The 8,269-nt window shown below is 31.6% G+C and overlaps 1 pseudogene; it reads left to right on the top strand.

The window, feature by feature from the left end:
* The first annotated feature begins 990 nt into the window (after window positions 1–990).
* Window positions 991–1,090, top strand: LOC112623925 (annotated as a pseudogene).
* The last annotated feature ends 7,179 nt before the right edge of the window (window positions 1,091–8,269 follow it).

Below are 8,269 nucleotides of genomic sequence, written 5' to 3'. Positions count from 1 at the left end.
GGATGAAAGAAAGAACAGCCCTCACTGCTACCTACAAGTGGCTTTTGGCCCAAAGTCAGGTTTGAATTTAGGAAAAAAAAAAAAAAAGGATATGAGTTTGAAACTTTAATCTGGATAAAACAGAATTGGATTAGATTGTTTCATGCCTTAAAATGAGAAGAAAGCTATAGGATCCTCTCAAGGTGTAATTGAAAGATGGAAAATGAAGAGTCTCCATGTCATGGTCGAAGGTAAAGATTACAGGGGAAAGAATAATGCTTCATGCTTGCATCCTCAAGTTTTGGAATTCAATAAAGTGCTTATGTTAGTTAAGTGGTAATATTTAATTATATCCCCAAAAGTATGTCCTTTTAAATTTAAGTTTACATAACAGATTATTGGATAAGTTTGTCTCTTTCTCTTAAAACATCTAATAAGAGAAGCTCTTATAATAAAAATCAGTGAAATCAAATCCAAGTCTTGATTCCTTTTGTATTTCACATTATTCCACATGAAATTGATTCCTCAGTTATTGACCTCTTCCTAATGCTTTTTCAATAATAGTTCACATATATTTGCACTGGTGCTTTTCTAAAACTTCATGTTATTGTTTTGTATTTTTATTATTGCTCTAACAATACAATGTCACTTTATCAAAATCTACTTGTGTAAAATTAGAAGAGATATAATACCCCTATGTAATTTGAAGACAAAAATCTCTCTAACTTAAGTGTATTTTTGAAGTTTTATGAAGGATATGATACTAACTTAGAAAAGATAAAATGTTTAATGTTCAATGCATTATTTAATATAAAATAATATGAACTAAGTAATTCTTAAAAGCCTCACAATGTTCCATTCTTATTTTGAAAAATTTGTAGAAGTTAGATGAAACAACATTTTCAGTCTTATAGCATTGACTTCGTATGATAACATCCTTGAAGCTTCTTTAGAGTTACCTGGCCAAGGGTCTTTGCCCAGGATTTGTCTTTATTAAATCCAAAGTAGTACTCACTTCAGCAGCAAATGCACTAAAATTGTGATGATACAGAGATTACCATGGCCCCTACAGAAAGATGACACACAAATTCATGAAGTATTCCATATTCTTCCAGAAAAGATTGGGATTCTATTTTCAAAGTGCTGAAAGAAAAAAAAAAAAAACTTTCAACCCAGAATTTTGCATCCTGCCAGAATAAGCTTTATAAATGAAAGAGAAATGAAGTCTTTCCCAGACAAGCAAACACGGAAAGAATTCATCATCACTAGACCAACTTTACAAGAAATGCTCAAAGGAGTCCTTAACATGGAAATAAAAGATTTACACTCATCATCATAAAAACATATGAAAATATAAAACTCAGAAGTCTTATAAAAATTACACAAAGCAAGAAAATGAAGAAAGTATATAGAAACATTAAAAAACCCCACAAATCCATAAAGACAAAAAAAAAATCAAAATAAACGAAGAATCTACAAAGCAACTAGATAAGAATGAACATTGTGGCAGGAAATCAATTCATATATATATATATATATCTCAACTTGAATGTAAATTGATTAAATGCTCCACTTAAAAGATACAAATTGGTGGAATGGATTAAAAACAAATCATAATTCAACTACATGCTGCTTACAAGAACCTTACCTTACTTGTAAAGACACATAGGGTGTTGGTAAAGAGATGGAAAGAGATATTCCACACACACAGAAACCAAAAGCAGGCAGGAATAGCTATACTTATATCAGATAAGACAGATTTTACAATGACAACAGTAAAAAAATGTCAAACAAGGCCATTAGATAATGAAGGATAGACTTCGATTCAACAGGAAGATATAGCAATCTTAACTATATATGTACTCAATACCAGATAACCCAGATTCATAAAACAAACATTACCAGACCTAAAGAAAGAGATATACAGCAATACAATAATAGTAGGGGACTTCAACAGCCCACTGATATCACTAGACACATCAAGACAGGAAATCTACCAAGAAACTGTGGACTTAAATTGGACTTTAGACCAAATTAATCTAAAATACATTTACAGAACATGCTCCTCAACAACTGCAGAATACACATTTTTCTTATCAGTGCATGAAACATTGTCCCAAATAGACCATAATATAGTCCATAAAACAGGTCTCAATAAAATTTTGAAAATTGATATTATATCAACTATCTTCTCAGACCATAGTGGAATAAAACTAGAAATCAATTCAAAGAGGAACTGTCAAAATACATAAATACATTAAAATTAAACAATTAAATGAATGATGTTTGGGCCAATGATGAAATTAAGAGAGGAATTTAAAAACCTTTCAAAATAAATTAAAACAGGGACACATCATACCAGAACATCTGGGATACAGCAAAGGTGTGCTAAGATGAAAGTTTACAGTGTTAAATACCTACATAAAAAATTAGAAAGATCACAAATTAACATCTTATTATCTTACCTCAAGAAATTAGAAAAAAGGAAACAAACCAAACCCAAAGCTATTAGAAGATAAAAGCAAGAATCAAAAAAAAAAAAAATGAATGAAATTGAGACCCCAAAACAATAAAAATGGTCAATGAAATGAAAAATTGTTTTTTGAAAATATAGACAAAATTGTTAGACTGCTGACTAGAATAAGTATAAAAAGAAAAAATTCAAATAAACATAATCAGAAATGAAAAAGGAGACATTACAACTGATACCACAGAAGTATAAAATATCAAGGACTACTATGAAGAACTGTATGCCTGTACAATTACAGACTAAAAAATCTAGAAGAAATGTATAAATTCCTGGAAATATGCAACCTTTCAAGATTGAACCTGGAAGAAATATATATCCTGAACAGATCAATAATGAGTAGTACAATTGAAGCAGTAAAAAACAAACCTCCCAACACAACAAGATCAGGATCAAATGGATTTACAGATGAATTCTAAGAAACATAACAAAGAAGAACTGATACTTATCCTACTGAAAGTCTCCCCAAAAAATTGAGGAGGAAGGAATTCTCCCCAGTTCATCCAATGAAGCCAGTATCACTCTGATACCAGAGTTAAACAAGAACACAGGAACAACAACAAAAACAACAAAATGACAAACCAGTATTCTTGATGAATATAGATGCAAAAATCCTCAACAGAATACTATCAAACAAAATCCAACAGAACATCAAAAAAACAATATACCATGATGAAGTGGGATTTATTCCAGGAATGCAAGGATTATTCAATATATACAAAACAACAAATTTGATTTGCCACATACACTGAATTAAAAACAAAATTCATATGATCATCTCAATAGATGCAGAAAAACATCTGACATAATTCAGCATTTCTTCATGATTAAAACACTCAACACACTAGGCATAGAAAGAAAATACTTCAAAATAATAAAAAACATATATGATAAACTCAAAATAATAAAAGCCATATATGATAAATAATAAAAACCATATATGATAAGCCAACATCATACTGAACAGGAAAAAGTTGAAAGCATCCCCCTCTAAGATCTGGAACAAGACAGGATGCCCACTTACACCACTCCTATTCAACACAGTACTGGAAGTCTTAGCCAGAGAAATCAGGCCAGAGGAAGAAATATAAATCATCCAAATTGGAAAAGAAGAAGTCAAATTATCTCTGCTGTGATATTATCTTATACCTAGAAAAACTTACAGACTCCTCTAAAAGACCCCTAGAGTTTACAAATGACTTCAAAAAAGTCACAATATACAAAATCGATATACAGAAATTGGTAGCATTTCTGTACACCAATAATGATCAAGCTGAGAAGCAAATCAATAAGTCAATTACATTTACACTAGTTACAAAAAAAAAAGTATAAAACATTTAGGAATATATTTAACCAAGGAGGTGAAATAACTCTACAAGGAAAACTAAAACACACAAATAAAATAACTTGCAGATGAGACAAAGAAATGAAAAAACATTCCATGCTAATGGATTGGAAGAGTCAATATTGTTAAAAATGATCATATTGCCCCAAATGATCTATAGGTGCAATGCAATAACTATCAAAATACCAATGTTGTCTTTCACAGAATTAGGAAAAAAAAAATCCTGAAATTTATATGAATCCCAAAAAGAGCTCAAATTCCCAATGCAATCCTAAGCAAAAAGAACAAACTGAAGGCATCACATTACCTGACTTCAAATTATACTACAAGGCTATTTTCTTATAATAAGTAGTATAGTAACCAAAACAGAATGGTACTAGTATGAAAGTAGACACACAGATCAAGGGAACAGAATAGAGAATCAAGAAATAAAGCATACATACCTACAGCCAACTGATCTTTGACAAAGTTATCAAAAACATACACTTGGGGAAAGACACCCTATTAAATTAATGATGCTGGGAAATTTGAATTGTCATATACAGGAGAATGAAACTGGACCCCTATGTCTCAGTATATACAAAAATTAACTCAAGACGAATGAAATACTTAAATGTAAGCCCTGAAACTATAAAAATACTAACAGAAAACCTAGGAAAAACTCTTCTGGACATTGGTCTAGGGAAAGAATTCTTGATTAATACTCAAAAGCAAATTCAACAGAAACAAAAATAGACAAATGGGATTTAATTAAATTAAAAAGCTCTACATAGTAAAAGAAATAATCAACAAAGTGAACCAATAACCTGAAGAATGGGATTAAATACGTGCAAACTATACATCTTACAAAAAACTAATATCCATAATTTACATGGAACTCAAACCACTCAACAATAACAAATCAAACTCCTTAAAAAGTGGACAAACACACACAGACATTTTGAAAAAGAAGACACAGAAATGATCAAGAAGCAGATGAAAAAATGTTCAACATCACTAATCATCAGAGAAATGCAAATGCAAACCACCATGAGAGACCATCTTACATCAGTCACTTACTAAATGGCAGAAAAAAAAAAGGATGTTGGTGAGGATGTGGAGAAAAGAGAACACTTATACAAGATTGGTGGGAATGTAAATTAGTGCAATCTCTATGGAAAACAGTATGGACATTTCTCAAAGAACTAAAAATAGATCTATCATTCAGTCCAGCAATCCCACTACTGGATATATGTCCAAAGAAAAATAAATCATTATATCAAAAAGATACTGTACCTGTTTGTTTATCACAGCACTACTTATAACAGCAAGAATACAGAATCTATGTAAGTGTCCATCAATGAATGATTGGATAAAGTTATTAAATACGCGTGCACGCGCACGTGTGCACACACACATACACACACACACCAGTACTATTTAGCCATCATGTATTTTGCAGCAACATAAATGAAACTGAAGGACATTATCTTAAGTGAAATAACTCAGAAAATCCTTCATGATCTCATATATGAGAGCTAATTTGTACATATGGACATAGAAAGTGGAATGATAGACAATGGAAACTCAGAAGGGTGGGAGGTTAGGAACAGGGGTGAGGGATAAGACGTTACTTAATGGGTACAATGTTCATTACTTAGGTGATGACTACACTAAAAGCTCAGAGTTGACCACTATGCAACATATCCACGTAACAAAACAACACTTGTACTCACTAAATCTGTAAAAACAAATGAATCCAAAGCACGCTTTAACCACTAGAAATAATTCAATACAAAATAACGTTGGCAATAACTAAAAATGAAAAAGTTAACATTATTATTAACCAAAATGTAAGGTATAATAAAGTCTTTGGCAACATTTAGATCCCTAAAATTCAATACAGGTAAAAATAGACTTCATAAAGTTTTTTATAAGGTTCCTAGTGGCAGAAACTATAGCTAGGATAATGTGGATATCAATGGTGTTGCCAGGTATGTGAATATCACACAGTATGGTATATTAGTTAAATTCCCAGATTTGAAGCATCTACTTGAATTCCACTCCCATTATGTACCAAATATATATCTTTGGAAAGATACTTAGGTATCTACGCCTCAGTTTATTATTTATTTATTTGTGAAATCAAAACAATATTATCTATCCAGGCTGCTAGAAGTTATGTGTGTGTGTGTGTGTGTGTGTGTGTGTGTGTGTGTGTGTGTGTGTATAATTTAGAAGCATGTCTGGCAAATAGTGTCTGCTAAATAAGTATTATCTTATCTACTAGTGCTACTATATTAGGAAATGATATTCCAGACAAAGAGAATGCTAAGGCAAAACTAAAGGGGGAAATGATTGTGGCATATTTTGAAGAAGAGAAAGCCAGTAATGGGTAAACTAGTCAAAACTTAGGAAGGAGAGTAGGCAGGCATGGATCCTGAGGACCTCTATAACCAAAACATGAGCTTGGATTTCACTCTAGGTGCAGTGCTGAGCACTTAGATGAATTTAAATGCTGAGGAGAATTGTTTTGTGTACAAGGAACAGAAAGTAGGATGGCTTTCTCTACACATATTAGAAAATCTGAATCGAAAGTTGAAAGGTAAATAGGGTAGCTGAAAGAGAAAAATCAACTGATGGTGGTCTTTAGTGCATTAATTTAAAGGCATTGTATTTGAGACAATAGAGAATTACAAACCATTACTATTTCTGAGAAGGGAAATGATTCACTTAGTCACTTACTTAGATAACATTAAACAGAAAATGACCCTGGAATTACAGATTTTTATATAAAGATGCTGATGGCTTTTAGGAGGTTGCTGAGGATCTGTATTGTTTTATCTAAGTTATATTACCAAGAGAAAATTATGCCAGTAAAAAATGAAGTTGAAAATATTTTGATAGATTTCAAATTTCTACCCAATCTGAGAAATTCAGGAGGTATATTAATCACTATTCTAATTATATGAATAATTTAGACAAAAGAAAGAGGAAAAAGGGGCTGCTTATCTGTGTTAAATTATGCAACTATTTGTAGAGTCTGAGGGTGAAAAAAAATCCTACTTTAAAGAGCTGACACAAAGTAGCATAAAATTTCAAATAAAGAAAAGCTAAGTAATAAAAATGATATGTATTAGTTCACATAAAACTTAGCCAATCAGATTTTTATATTTTAAATTATATATAATTAAAAATTTTTAATATGCAAACTTTATATAAAATTTTAAAATATATAATTTTTATATTATATATAATTATGTATTTATATATTCATCTTGCCTACCTACATATAATGCTGGAGGGTATTTGTACATATATGTCCCCAGCTACACACCTTATTTTAAAACTTCATCACTTTTAGGTTATGATGTAAATACTAAGACATGAAGATGCAGCTAAGGATCTTATAGGCCATTATAGGACTTCAGTGAAATAGAGAGCCATGTGACAATTTTGATTAGAGAAATAGCATTATATGATATCATTCTTGAAAGCTTCACTCTAGCACTTTTGTTGATTATAGGTAGTAGAAGGGCAAGAGTATAAGCCAGGAGACCTGCTTAGAGGTTATAGTGGTAATCCAGGTAGGAGATGAAAGTGGAAATAGTGGAAGAGATGAGAAGACACTATAGTATAATATACACAATATTTAATATAAAACTGAAGAGATTTGCTGGTGGATAGACTGCGAAGTATGAAAAAGAGGAATCAAGAGTGAATCCCAGGGTATTTTTTGGACTGTAACTTGGGAAGATTGAGTCAATGCATACTAAGAAAGGAAAAACTGGAACTGGTTTTGTGAGGAAAAAATCTGAAGCTCATTATTGGGTTTGAAATGTCTGTTGAAATTCAGGGAAGATTATAAATGGGCAGTTGATATGAAATCCAGTTTAGGACAGAGACTATGCTGAAGATATTGGGATTTGTCAGCATATATAAGGATTTATATAAGATGTTTAAAACCATGAGACTAGATGAGTTGACAAAATAGCAAATGAAGACAGGAGAGAAGAGGTCAAAAGGACTGAAACTAGAACACTGTAAAATGTAGAGGTCAGAGAGAAGAGTTATCAGCAAAAGCCAGTGAGAAAGAGCCAGCAATGAGAAAAGATAAATTGAATAGTCAGTTGTCCTTAACCACACATTGGGAAAGTATTAACACATAATGAATTGATTTACATTACAAAACACTATGCTTCAAACTAATGAGTTTAAAACAGAAGAATTATGAAGAAAAATATAGTTCTTCTCTTTTGGATACTGCTTTAAGGTAAATAAAAAGTACTTTCCCAGCTAACTTTTTTACTTAAATTCAAGCATAGCATGTCTGTTTTGTGATTTTTATCTATCATTGTTTCCAAAAGGCTGCACTTACCAGTGAGTTAAGGCACTTAGGCTTTATTACAAAAGTTGGGGAGTGTGGAGAGCCCAATGCA

Source organism: Theropithecus gelada, chromosome 4 (assembly GCF_003255815.1).
Source record: "Theropithecus gelada isolate Dixy chromosome 4, Tgel_1.0, whole genome shotgun sequence".
In the NCBI taxonomy this organism is placed as follows: domain Eukaryota; kingdom Metazoa; phylum Chordata; class Mammalia; order Primates; family Cercopithecidae; genus Theropithecus; species Theropithecus gelada.
The sequence above is the reverse complement of the archived record's forward strand: the minus strand, read 5'-3'. Positions and strand labels throughout refer to the sequence as shown.